Source organism: Ambystoma mexicanum, chromosome 2p, assembly GCF_040938575.1.
Source record: "Ambystoma mexicanum isolate Mex_15411 chromosome 2p, UKY_AmexF1_1, whole genome shotgun sequence".
NCBI classification, from domain to species: Eukaryota; Metazoa; Chordata; class Amphibia; order Caudata; family Ambystomatidae; genus Ambystoma; species Ambystoma mexicanum.
The window spans coordinates 941,315,259-941,329,917 of NC_090923.1; the positions used below are offsets into that span (position 1 = coordinate 941,315,259).

Sequence of the window (14,659 nt, forward strand, 5' to 3'; positions counted from 1 at the left end):
GTGCACATAGTAGTATATATAACTAGGTGCAAAGAAATCATTATTACAAAAACATTTCTGTTCCCCAGTTAAAACATACTTTTATTTGCTTAAAAAATACTCCTATTGAGAATTGGATTTACATTTTTACTCCCTAAAAAATAGTTTTACTCACAACTTTAAAAAACAGGGAGCAAAATACTCCCACTTCAAAATCCTAGCAGGAGCACTGCTACCAACTAATCAGTGGACAGCATGCAACTTTATACATTATTTGTATTCATATTTTATTTACTTTACATGGTTGTTTCACCAAAGTGCTGAACATAAGGTAGAACAACTGTACAAACACATGAAGAAAATGAGCTAAAAATGAACAGAGTATATACTTCACAATAAAGTGAGTAGATGATTTTTCAAAGCAGCATGGAACCGATGAAAGGAAGCAGCAGAGCGAATGAAAAGCAGATAAGAATTCCAGAATTTAGGGGCGAGTAATGAAAAGGAGAGGAAATGGAATGAAGCACAAGGGTGGTTGGGAACAAAAAGAAGCTAGAGAAGTTGGGAGCACAAAGAGCATGTGGGGGTATGAAAAGAGATAAGAAAAATGAGATAAGTGGCAAGACCATGAAGGCCTTTATAAATTATACAAAGGAAATCAAATAATAATTGTTTTTCGACAGAGAAAAGGCAAGGCTGGCAGAGCAAAACTGAGTCGAGATGGAGGCACAAGCAGGGAGAGAAAACATAAGAAGAATGGAGGAATTAAAGATGCAGCAAAGAGGAGCAAGATGTGAAGCTGGAAGGCCGAGAAGAAGGGAGGAACAGTAATCCGGTCTAGAAAAAACAAGAGAAAATATCAGAAGTTTGACTTTGACGCGGGGAGGATAGGCAAGGACTAGCGCATCAGATATAGTAACGGTTATAGCGACAGGGCCGGGCAACAGTGGAAATGTGAGTAGAGAAAGAAAGTGATGCATCAAAGATGACAACGAGATTACAAGTGGTAGTGGAGAAAGGGAGAAAAGCAGTTGGAAAGGAAATACCCACAGCATAGGTAGAAGGATAAAGAGTCGGAGCAGGAAAGAGGAGGAGTTCAGTTTTGGCCGGGTTTAAGTGCCAGGAGTGGGAGTGCATCCAGTGTTTGATAGTTTAAAGGCACGCTGAGACATTGGTCTGAAGAGAATTGGAAAAAGAGAAGGAAAATAACAATTGGGTGTTGTCATCATAAATGTGGGAGCAGAGATGAAAAGAGGATATCAATTGGGAGAGAGGGATGGTGCGGAGGTAAAATAAGAGATGACCTAGAACAGAGCTACAGGGGAGACCAAATTGAAGGGGGGAGAGTCAGAGGTAGCTCTGGCCCAAGAGACAGAAAATGAGCGATTAGAGAGGTAGGAAGGGAACCAGTGAAAGACAGTGCCAGAAAGGCCAAGTGAAGAAAGAGAAGACAGAAGAGTTGGGTGTTCGACAGTACATTGCAATGGTGCTCACAGAAGAAACCAATAATTCGTTTTAATCTGAGAGTGACCCTTTGCAAGAAGGATGGATAAATTGGTGTACATTTTCTGCAAAATAAGCTACTAAAAAAAGGAAGTTATGTAAGTGTATTAACACTGTAAACTGGCTCTTTGTCCAATATTGCAATGCGTTTTTCTAACGATCACTTTCGGTGTGTATTATTTGTTTATTTTTATTTATTTATTTACATTTATATAGCGCACAAATCAGCCCTGGGGCATCGTGGCTCTGTTACAGCAATGCTTACTTGGTGACATGAGGGCAAACAGGAGACTGTTTGTGGTTCTTTGTGACATTGTGCATGGTAAAGTACAGGGTAGTTGCGTTGGTTCTTGGTTACAGTGAAACTGCTACCTTACAGATGGTGTTTGCTTTGACACTATAAGACAGTGTGGGCATAGTTACAAGCTTTACATTGACACAGTAAGAGAGCGTGGGCATAGTTACAAGCTCAGTGGTTGACAGGTATACTGATGGGTTAGTGATACGTCACAGGCTCCCTAGGGGGGTTGTCTGAGTGGGCAGCATGTATTGTGGTACGCTGAAGTTCCCTAATTGATGAGCTTAGTTTTAAGTGATTTGCGGAAAGCTAGGGGTGAGGTCTCATTCCTTAGGGTAGTAAGGAGGGCATTCCAGTGTTTGGGAGCTAGGAATGTGAAGCTGGCACCTCCTGGTATAACCCTCTTGAAGGTGGGGACTTTTCGGCTGATTGGCATGATGTGATCACTTAGACCTGGAGGAGGTGGCACTGGCAACTTTTTCGGCGAGATAGGAGGGGCTGGGAGTGAGAGGCATTTGTGGGGTGTGGCTAGTATCTTGAAGAGTATCCGTTCATTGACAGGGAGCAAGTTGGCATTGCATCTGGCATTGGAGATTATAGACGTAATAAAAATAATAAACTTGTCTGAGCAAAACGCATTATTTTAACCTATTTATTTATGTATTGGTTATTTGTAATGTGCACTACACAGCACATTTGTGTTTCAAGGTGCATCAAGACAAGGAGGGGTGGTTAGGGATTGGGAAGAAAGGTATAAAACAAAACCGTTCTTAAAAGGTCTTGAAGCATTCAGAACGTGCAAGTGCTATAGCATGAGAGCAGGGGGGGGGGGAGTGCAAGCAAGGAGAGAAGAGTGGCAAACAAAAAAACACTCTGACTAGGTCGTGAGATGACTTAGAACATGCAAGTGCTGAGATATGAAAAAGGGGGTGAGGGGAAGGAAGGGGAGTGCAGGAGGGGAGAAGATAAGAGGCCCAGTAATACAAACAGTTAAAAAGTGCAGGAACAAGTAGGTAAACTGCATTAAGGAAAAACAGACATGAAATTATGACAAGCAAGTAAGAGTGACTGCAGACTGGAAAAGACTTGCCTCATCAAATGATGGGCTTCAGAGGATACAGAGTTGTGTTACTCGGTACCTCATGCAGCAGCAACAGTGAGAGAGTGTAAACAAACTCAAGCCACATATAAACACTATGTTGCACACATGCGATTATTCATGAAAGATCGCACCGCTCCAGTAGACCTGACGTCCGCACGTTGAACCTGTTTCAGATGTTACCATGACTACAGTGTCCACCACAGCACTCTCACGGCTGGGGAGCAGACGCCGGCACAGCCTGCAAGCTTGACATTCATGAAACGCACATGATTCCAGGTAAACTCAACCCTGAAGGGAGCAGCGGGACAGCGTGTCCGCCCATTTTCATGCATTCTAAATCTCCCTTTCTGATCCAATCCAGGGGATACAGAATGGGAGTTCTTCCACAACGCTTGCCGGTCTCCTCAAATGCGAAAGGCGAATACCTACTTACAGGTAATACATCTACCCGCGGAGATACAGCACATCACCCCACCTATTAGATCTCTGTATACTGAGGCTGGTCCACCTGCATCCCTCGATCACCTATGCATGCAGCATGTTTTATTCCACGCTGCACCCATTTCCTTGCCCTTTGAGGAAAGGAGATGCTACAGAGCAGGCAAGGCTCTGACTCCATGCAGCGCCACGCATGGACACTCCTTCGACATTAGCAGCGCGTTCAACACTCCCATATGGACCACATTGCACGCGGAGTGGACACCACACATGGGCACCCACCCAATTTCTTCTTCTCTCTGTGCACACCTAACATTAGCTCCACCACCAGCCCCCTTCCAGAAAGTAATAGGGACGCCACCTACTCCATAATGCATCCTACTTCAGCCAGGGCTTGCTTTCTTTTCCTTTCATCCCACAAACTTCAAACGAGCAACCTCCCCTCCCTCTCGCACAAACACGTGAGCAGACCAGCCCACCCAGACCGACAGATACCTGTGCCTCTTGCTGTGTACCGTTGCCCCCGTAAAGGACGAGATATGGAGCCATAACCCAAGGGGAAGTTTTGCCCTTGGTGTTTGAGGCATTTTAACTATACTTCACCACCACCTGCCCAGACACTCCTCATACTTATGTATGTCGTTTCAGGCTCCTTAGCTCATGCCTTGGGGAAGGTGGTTTGACCACCAGCTCTGCCGAAACGTGAACATACTGCGAACACGCATGATCTTCCAAGTCACCACTATAAAACCACATCTCACATTGGCAGACCCTAACAAGTGACTAAAAGTTGATCGTTGATAAACAATCAGACCAATGACTAACTGTATAAACTAGTGGTTCTCAGTACATCCTAGGGGATACGAACGAGTTGAAACTAGAGGGAAAAGTGCCTCACCCCACAAATGTTAGATTAAGTTCACCAACACGCCATGGAAATAATAAAATATTCACCAGAGCATGATACTTAGCAGTAGCTAGGAGAAAAGAATCATTGAACCGTCCTTCAAATGTGATTTCGTTTGACTGATTTCCCAAACGTGATTTCGCTTTATTGTATTCATGATTCTTTACTTACATGCCTTTCCCCCAACTACTCTAAAGGTTGGGACTCTATGAAGAAATACGAGGAAAAGGGTACAACATACCCTCAGTGGGTCTCTTACCTTGTCAAATCTTTTTCTTCCGAATTTAATCTACACATATCCAAGGTCCTGACTTTATTTTTTGGAGTATTTGCCTGAGTTTATACTCATTCTTTGTAAACCTTTATCGAATCTAGTTTAATTTGTATATATGCATTGAATCAAAGAATATGATGTGATTAAATATTATATGCAAAGTGCTAAGACAAGGTGGTGGTAAGTGAGATAATTAATTAACTCCCCCCCCCCTTAAAAAATCCGATCCGAATCACGATCTGTGAACATAAACCAGTGGTAGTATCTTTTGTTTTTGCTAGTTTATATTGCCCTAACTTCCACATGATGTTTGGGGTTCCCTACATACGTTCATCATGAGGGGCTACATCAGGCAGGCAGGCAGCAATTAAGACTAATGCAGGTAAGAGTGACTACAGACTGGTACAAGCCTCGCCTCAGTGAATGAGGGGCTACATCAGGCATGCGGGCAGCAATTAAGACTAATGCAGGTAAGAGTGACTACAGACTGGTACAAGCCTCGTCTCAGTGAATGAGGGGCTACATCAGGCATGCGGGCAGCAATTAAGACTAATGCAGGTAAGAGTGACTACAGACTGGTACAAGCCTCGCCTCAGTGAATGAGGGGCTACATCAGGCATGCGGGCAGCAATTAAGACTAATGCAGGTAAGAGTGACTACAGACTGGTACAAGCCTCGCCTCAGTGAATGAGGGGCTACATCAGGCATGCGGGCAGCAATTAAGACTAATGCAGGTAAGAGTGACTACAGACTGGTACAAGCCTCGCCTCAGTGAATGAGGGGCTACATCAGGCATGCGGGCAGCAATTAAGACTAATGCAGGTAAGAGTGACTACAGACTGGTACAAGCCTCGCCTCAGTGAATGAGGGGCTACATCAGGCATGCGGGCAGCAATTAAGACTAATGCAGGTAAGAGTGACTACAGACTGGTACAAGCCTCGCCTCAGTGAATGAGGGGCTACATCAGGCATGCAGGCAGCAATTAAGACTAATGCAGGTAAGAGTGACTACAGACTGGTACAAGCCTCGCCTCAGTGAATGAGGGGCTACATCAGGCATGCAGGCAGCAATTAAGTCTAATGCAGGTAAGAGTGACTACAGACTGGTACAAGCCTCGCCTCAGTGAATGAGGGGCTACATCAGGCATGCAGGCAGCAATTAAGACTAATGCAGGTAAGAGTGACTACAGACTGGTACAAGCCTCGCCTCAGTGAATGAGGGGCTACATCAGGCAGGCAGGCAGGCCAAAAGCATCACAAGGTTCCAAAGTCAATCAGTGGTTGCAGGTAAGCCAATGCAAAACACAGCAATGTTTGGTAAGTCAAGTAAGTCAATGCAAACACAGCAAGGATTCAGCCTCACTCAATGGTTGCAGGTAAGTTAATGCAAACAAAGCGAGGCTCCAAAGTCAATCCAAAGCGTGGATGTAGGAAGTGCAGAACAGCACAGGGGAATGAGCCGAGGTAAGGAGGTGGATGAGGGAGAGAAGGAGGAAAAGCGGCAGAGAAACGATCCAGTGCGTGAAGGGGCAACAGGAAGAGGGGGCAATCGGGAGAGGAAGTGGGCAATGGGAGCAGGAAAAGGTGAGAAAGAGGCAGCAAAAGGAGGCAGTTGAAGTGCAGGGAGAGAAGGAGGAAAAGCGGCAGACACGGTAACAGGAAGAGGGGGCAAGCGGGAGAGCAAGTGGGCAATGTGAGCAGGAAAAGGTGAGAAAGAGGCAGAGGCGTAGCCAGGATTGTCTAGCAAATGGGGCCTGATGCTAATGTAGTTGGGCCCACTGCACTGACAGAAATATCTGTAAATGCCCATACAGTGCTGCTGAGTGGGCATTTACAGATTTTGGGTGGGTCTTGCCCCTCAGGCCCTACCCTGCCTACGCCTCTGGAAAGAGGCAGCAAAAGGAGGCAATTTGAAGCGCAGGGAGAGAAAGAAGGAAAGCGGGAGAGGATAAGGTGAGAAGAACAGGGGAAGAGGGAGGCAGAGGCCTTCTTACATTACAGCATGGAGAGAGAGCTGACCACAGGCAGCAGGGAGGGGAATCTGGAGAGGAAGTACCGAGGTACATGAAGGACAAACGGGAACAAAAGGAGGTATAAGGGCTGGCACCACGGCACCGTTAGCACCCCGGACAGGCCCAGACAGGCAAAGTGCCTTATATGGGGGACACCGGCCCAGCCTGCCGGGTCGAAAACAAGGAAGCCTTTTCAATCAATGTCCTCCAATCAGAGTGTCAAGAAATGTAGCATAGATGCGACCTTGTATAGCACAGCGTCGCAGGCTGCGCACAGGAGCGGCCTTGATGGTATGAGTCACACGAAGCAGCCATCTTCCAAGGGAGTATCTGCTCCAACAAAAGCAATGATAATTCAGGCAACGGCCTCGTCTTGCCACGCAGTGAGCTGCAGAAGGAGGCCGATGCCTCACTCCCGATGATGGTTGTGGAGATTGTAAACATATTCATTATTTTCTTTACAGAAGGTTTGAAGATGGACAGTCTGGTACCCTCCTATTGTACTCTTTCAAAATACTCCTTTGAGAAAAGCGAATGGGGCAAATAGCACAAATGAGGCTTCATAGATGCTTTGCATAAAATCACAGACCATTTTTGGAACATAAGAATGAACCAAGATCTTTAAAATTTGACAAATATGTCTGTAATAAAAGTGATTGTATGCTTTAATCTCTGAGTACATAATGCACAGTGGGCTTGATTCTCATTTAATGTTTCACACCATTCACCCGAACATTAGCAAGTTTATAACTATGAACGATATATGATTATTTGGACAGCTTTGGGTGCTGAATGTGATGAAGAAATAGCTGCAACGTCTGTCACTCTGGGGTCATTGGGCCTGGTTCTTGTTTCTGAGGATTTATTTATTTATTTTATTTTATTTAATGTATTTATAAAAAATCACAGGGAAAGCAATGCATTTACCATTGATAGCAGAGCAGAGAGGACATGTATCCTTTACAATTGGGTGAGAGAATATAACTTGAATACAAGATGTTGCAGGGTAAGGTGGAAACATAAACCAGGAACGAGCACAGAACAGAATGCCATACGAACAGCATGGTGGAGGAAGTGCTAAATTAAGGATGGATGGGTGATGGAAAAGTGCTTCAGGGATGTTTGTGAAGGGTAGGGAGAGAGGAAAACTGGGTGATGCAGTAGCGTAGAGTGCGAAGAAACAGGTTCTTCATAAAGAAGGAGGGCTTTGAGGTTGCATTTAAATAATGGTAGAGTTGGAGTAGTATAGAGAGGGAGAGGAAGAGCGAGGAGAGCACAGGCAGTTCGAGTGGTGGCAAAGAGGTGAGCTAAGGATGATCATAACGAGCAAGGAGGCAAGCAGAGAGTGTGATGATCAGATAGGTAAGGTGGACGAGTCCATGGACAGTTTTGAAGATGATAAGTATATACATAGCCCTTTGTTTCATAGGTAGCCAGGCAATCCGACAACGGGCAGAGGATATAGAGGTAAAGCGAGAAAGGTTGAAAAGTGTGCGGACCGCAACGTTGAGGACTTTATCCAGAGGTGAAAACGTATAGTTGGGAAGACCATTGAGCAGACTGGCACTGTAGTCAAGTGTAGAAAGGACTAAAGAGGAGATTAGCTGTTTAGCAGTATTGAAAGGAAGAGGAGAACAGATTTGAATGATATTGATGAGGTTGAGTCTGGATGCAGTGGCAGATTTGGAGATGAAGAGTGAGAAGTTGTGGTGATGGTCGGAAGATGACACCAAGATTACGAGTGGAAGCAGAGTAAGGAAGGTAGTCAGGATAGAAGAGAAAAACAGTGGGGGGGAGAGATATTCTGCTTGGCTGGGAAGTAGAGAACATCCATCTTAGTGGAGTTGAGCATGAGCGTGTGTCATGGTCATGAAGTCAGGGGCACAGGCATGCAGGGGTCACATGCACAGGAGACCTGGGTGGACACTGTGCTGGCGCTTTTGGCACCAGGCTCATGAACAAAAGTATACAAGAACATCCATTTAACACCAAAAAGCTTTCATTATGGACATAGCACTTCAGATGCATTAACCTTGAGCATTCCATCCATTAATCAGGATGCATTAACCTTGAACATTCCATCCATTAAGCAGCCCCAAGTGTATTCTTGGGTGTGGCTGCTAATGGATTGCCTTCGCACGTGCTCACTCTAGGAGTGGCAGGGTGTGGCTGGTAAGCCGGCCCTAATGGGCGTGCCCACGATCTTAGCTATATAAGCTGCCCCGATCCTCAAGACAGACGCTTCGCGTTATTCTGCACTTGCAAGCAGCGTAATGCTCACTGTCGCCTGAGGTCAGACTTACCTTTGAAGAGCCTACTTCCTGGACACCCTGTTTCCTGCCAGCATACTTACCAACTGGGGAAAGCTGTTCTTACCTATACATCTCTTGGACGAACCAAGTATTCATCTTTACACTTTCCGGAATGCCGAAATCTTCATCTTGGCACCGCAGCACGACAAGCTCCATCATCGACAGCAGCACCTGCAAGGAAAAACAGAAGACAAGGTTAGACATCGAAAAAACAGTCCGTTTAAGGTTGCACTTCGCCATACTTAGCGCTTTTCCTTAACCCATCACTTACCTGCTGTCGCACATTGCGGTAGCGTCCATCTTCCATCCGGCCGCGTCTCGCGTCTCACAGCTGCATTGAGGCCGCATTTCCATCTAAGGGAAGGAAACAGAAGGGAGACATTACTGCAGACATAAATAGGAGCAACATATAAAGACATTAAACAGAACGAACAGCATCACAAGAGCTCAAGAAAGACTTACCAATCATAAGGAGAAGCATAGTCACAGCTTGACTGGACTAATCCTTATCAGGGATCAGTGAAGGAACTAGATCCCATTCCACGCTCCCCTGCCAGAAGTAGCAGGAGGGAGAGCTTATCTTCCATAACTCACACATGAGCTTTATTGGCCGGCATATGCTCACAGAAACCGTACTTTGGGGTGAAGGGTTCGAGAGCTACAACAATCACAGATTGGCGCTCTCACACACTTATCTCCACGCAGGAGCAGTATCACCACGTAGCACTGCTCACAGCTTTTCTACTGAGGGAGAGGCCTGAAGGGGGGGGGGGTGATTCAAGTTCAGGGAGGGCTGCAACCATGCCCCAACACCTGCGCAGAGACCAGGTGAGCGTAACAGCGTGTGAGATGTCATCCAATATTTGATGGCAGAGAGACAGTTTGAAACTTTTGAGAACAGCTAGTCAGATAAGGAGTGAAAGGAGAAGATCTGAGTGTCATCAGCCAAGAGTTGACAGGAGAAGCTGTAATAGAAGATCAGTGCACCAAGAGTTGAAGTATAGAAAGTGAAGAGAAGTGGACCAAGGACTGACCCATGGGGAACTCCAACAGTAGAGGGGTGAGTGGGAAAATAAAGCTGTTCCAAGACACCTGTCTGGTGTCAAGGTATGAACCAAACTAGTACAGAGACGTTGTTTCACCAAAATGCCAGGGGTAGTGGAAGTGACATCACATGGCCCATGACCTCTGATGACATCACAGGAAGTGATGTCATTTGACCCCGCCCCGAGTGACATCACAGGAAGTGATGGTACACAACCTTTCGCCCCTTGACCAAACAGGAAGTGGCATCACATAGCACAGTTCCTCAGTACACTAAGAAACATATGGTTATATCACTGTAATATGAAATACATTTCATACAAAAACGGATCACCATATGTAGTGTTAATATCAGTGTGTATAGGCCCTTATTACCAAATTACTGTGAATGTAAGCAGTTATGGTCATCTCGAGGTTCCGGACAAGTCAATAGAAGCTGCTCCTGCTTGGTGTTGGTGTTGGTGTTGGTGTGCTCCGGCCGTCCTGCTACCAGTCCTCTGCCACAGGATGCAGAAACCCGGCATAGAAGAAAATGGCAACCATTGTCATGCACCTAATGAAAAAAAAGAGGCAAAACAGCATGCAGCAAAGTATCTTAAGCACTTAACCCACTGAGCTATCTTACCAGCTATCTATCCTTAAATGTGCATACCACATCATTTGGTAATTTTTTGGCTATGGGGGTAACGTTTCTTATTAACATAACACTTATTATTAGAGTGCTTAGAAGCAGCAGGAATATGTGTTTCTTCAGCCACTTAATAAGCAATACGTGTGTACTCGAATCTCTTCCTTGCACCGAAGTCCTGTTAGAAACAAACTGTGGCAAAGCCAACAGGTATGGCTTGTGTCTAGCTATTAGATGGGTATTTATCAGGCACTGATAAAAGATGCACTCCAGAAATGTCCCAGCTGCTACCGTCCGATAGATAGGCAGTAACATTGCGGCAGGGCCTAGAACTGCCTGCCCCGTGCTTACACAAAAGCCAACACTGTAGGCTTTCCCAATGCTTGTTTTTAAAATACATGCTGCTTGTGTCTGGGGAACATGTACGACTCATGACGTATAGAAGAACATGCTTAATTTTTACGCAGATCTTATATGAGTTCTAAAGCCGCCAAGTGTGCAATATTAGTATCACGACTAACGGCACAAAGCAAACCCCCCATTATACTATAGTGATTTTCCTCTCAGCCACTCTAAATCTAAAATGTGGTGCATTTATTTCCTATATGTTAACGGCTCCCGCGTACATAGAAACGGTTTCAATGCCACGAAGATGCATTTCTGTGGGGGAAGGTAGGGCAACTATTTAGGAGGGTCAACCTAAACCACCTCTGCATGATGTAGGGTTTATAAACCCTTCGGGGTGCTTATAACCCCACAGATCCGCGCTGCCACAGGTCCTTGCTTGCGAAAGGCATTTCGCTCGATTTAAGGGCAAGGGTTTACATCAATGATGTTTTGGTCGCTTTTCGGCTGCTTTGTGGCAATTTTCACCCAATGTGCAGACAGGCCTAGTTCAGCGGGTGCCAACACCCTGTACAGTTAGTATAGATCTCCCTTCAGGGCGGTGGAACACATGCTGTTGGCATTTTAGCCAGAGGCCTGCTGGCCTGCACAGTCAGCTCTGAGCCTTCCTGAAATGTCAGTCCTCTTGAAGGTGTGCAGGACTGGGGCAGGACCAGTGACATGTCACGGGCTCTGTCCCACCCCTAGCAGCCTTCCACATGCAGTAGTAAAATACTTAAAACTACAAGAAAAGCCACCACGGGAAGAAATCATTGTGCTCACACTGCCATGGCTGACACCACATGGCAGTGCTCACACTCCTATCACTGAACCCACACGAGCAAATAAGGAAATGTACACAACGAGGGACCTGCTGCTAATTGTGACAGTCACTCACCGGCTATTAATCCAGGGTGCAGCTGCTTCCCATAGTTGAGGCATCTGCGGTTGCAGAGCCGATGTCGCCTTTTCACGTGGATCCATATCTTGCATAGCTGGCATGAATCATGAATGGCAGTGCAGTGCCCGTGAATAGTCTCAGGGTTTGTTGCCATCGCTTCAGCTGCACTTCTAAACTCGCCTTGCTGGCCGTCTCGCCGGGGCAGCAGCTCTCTTTTAGCAAGAACTGAGACCCGCCCGACTCGACTCCTCTTCCTCAGAGGTCCTATAAACATAACTTGAAAGGAGACTGCTCACCGGTCTCTTGGGAACACTGCATTCAAACCCCTCTCCCTATACCCATGGCCAGGAACACAGCGGCACCAAACTCGCTGGGCTGGACCCTGTACTTCAACACCAGACACATCCTGAGGTGGCCCTCAGCGGCGCAGACGAGCCCTCAAGCTCTGCTCCCAGATGCAGTCACCAAAAGCACCCGTGCAATGCTCCGTGTCCTGGTGCCTTGCTTGCAGAATATGCATGCAACATAGTGCAGCTGGTGGAGGTGAGGTCGGACTAAGTTCATGGTTGCCAGGCAACCATGACCTTGTGTCTCCAACGCTCCAGCCAGCTTGCCGCTCCACCCAGCTTGCCGCTCTGCCTTGCCGCACTCCCTTGCCGCGCAAATCAGCCTGCTCAGAGGTAATCCCTCAGCCTGCCCAGAGGTCATAAAATAATTACAGAGGTCGCAAGGGAATCGCCAGAGGTCGCTCTTCCGACCTCTGGTGACCCCCAATTGACATCCCTGAACTAGTAAGGGCCTCATCGTTGATGGAAGGTAGAAAGAAGGTCAGAATGGTTGTCAGTATTAAAGGCAGCAGAGAGGCCAAGAAGAATAAGAATAGATGAAAGGTTTGCATGACTAGTGGAAGAGATGAAGATGCTGACATTGAGGAGAGCTGTCTCTGTAGAATGCAGAGGTCGGTGGCCAGATTGAAGAGGGTCCCGAAAGGCTGTGAGTGTCAAGGAACTGAGTGAGTCAATTGAATACTACTCGCTCTAGGATTTTGGAATAGTGTGTTAGAAAAGAGACATGATGAAAGTTGGCAGAACAGTTGAGATCAAGACCTCCTTATTAAGGGGGGGGTGACAGTAGCTGTGTTATAGGATGAGGGGAAAATAGCATTGACAAGAGAGGAGTTGAAGGGGGAAGCAAGATGTGGAGCAACAATGGGAGCTATGCACTTCACAATGTGTGGTGACAGTGGGTCAGTGGGGGTGCAGGAAGGATTAGCCTTGAGAGGTACAGAAGAATCTCATCAGAGTTGGTGGGGGCAAAAGATGACATAGTAGCATGAGAGGCGGGTAGGAGTGATGGAGAAACGTGAGCAGGAGGAGGGGATAGAAGACAAGTAGCAAGGGTTTTACGAATGGTACAAATGCAGACGCAAAGTAGAGGGCAAGAACCTTTGCAGTAAGAGTAGAGGAGGTGGAGGTGGGTTTATGATGTGAGAGAATTGAGTTGAGAGATTTTTGGAGGAGCCTAGGTTGGGAGGATTGAGACAAAATGAGAGAGGGGTAGAAGTTATGTTTGGCAGAGTCAAGAGCACAGGAGTAGTTTTGAAGAACAGTGAGATAGTGTTGGAGATTACAGGAGTACCTTAACATTTGCCAAGTGTGAAGTTTTTTCTGCATTGTTGTTTTCAGGGTATGGATGAGAGGTGTAATCCAGGGTCATGAAGGGGAGATTTAGGAGTGAGTGTAGTAAGAGGATAGTGAGAGGAGAAGGGAGCATGAAGAATTTATACGGGGGTCCCAAAACTTGTGGAAATCCTCATAGACGCGATGAAAAAAAAAATCGCTCACACCTATAGCCTGAACCGCTGGATGGATTTTCACCAAATTTGTGCCAAAAGCAGTGACTAGGTCCTGAAAGTGTGCTTTGTACATTTGCTGTAAATCCGTCAGTTGTTTTTTTTAAAAATGGGCAAAAAATAGGTAAAAATAAATTTGTGTTTTCTAGGTCTGGTCCGTACGCTCACTTCCCGAGTAAGGGTCTGCGGATACATTTGGCCCAACCAAAGGGGGGGGGGGGCATGATGGCCACGGACATAGTGTGTGCCCACTGATTTGATTCTCAAAAGCGTTAGGTAAGTCATCTTTTTTTAAACGGTCGCCATGTTGGATCCGCAGACAGCCGCTGATGTCCACGGATAGCGTAGTGGGGAAAAAGTCTGGAAAACACATTTTGGGTTATTTGGTGGTCGAAAGAGGAGCGGGAGAGGGTAGGGGGGAAAGATAGTTGATATGGAGCTATTTTTATAGGTGACAAAAGTGGGTGCATATGCCGCTGAGCCCGCAGACACTGTGGTAGTTCGCGGAAAACGCTGTGAAGAACACTTTGGAAAACACATTTGGGGTTATTTGATTGCTGAAAGAGGGCCTGGAAAGGGTGTGGGAGTGGAATAGAGAAGATATGGAGCAGAAAAAAAAAAGGATGACATGGAGCTGTTTTATAGGTGAAAAAGGGGTTTGTAGGTGCCACCGAGTCTGTGGTCAATTCTTACTGTGGTCAATTCTTACGGACATCATATGGATGGTAGGGGGTTCTGGGTGAGTTTGTTATTTCAAGGAGTATTGTACAGAAGCCATGCCCCCAAAAATCTGGCCACTGGCAACACATAGTATAATAATATTTGTATAGTAATTATAGGTACTGTAGGGGGAGTATACAGTATTTGTAATATGGTGGAATGATATAGTGCAATTCAGGAACGTGCTCCTTGTGTCCTCTGCCTTTCACGCGGTCAACCATTGTATCCTCATTAAATGGTTACATGATACCTTTAGCATTATGCACTGGGCACTGGACTGGCTGATCTGGTTTCTTCACTAAACA

At 46.1% G+C, this 14,659-nt stretch overlaps 1 long non-coding RNA gene across 1 annotated transcript in view; it reads left to right on the forward strand.

The window, feature by feature from the left end:
• Positions 1-3,079: 3,079 nt before the first annotated feature.
• The window catches only part of LOC138565970 (uncharacterized), a 68,378-nt gene continuing 56,798 nt past the window's right edge, over positions 3,080-14,659 (forward strand). The window contains exons 1-2 of the long non-coding RNA XR_011301747.1: positions 3,080-3,158; positions 3,244-3,317. This is a non-coding gene — a long non-coding RNA (uncharacterized lncRNA). The remainder of the gene's footprint in view (positions 3,159-3,243; positions 3,318-14,659) is intronic.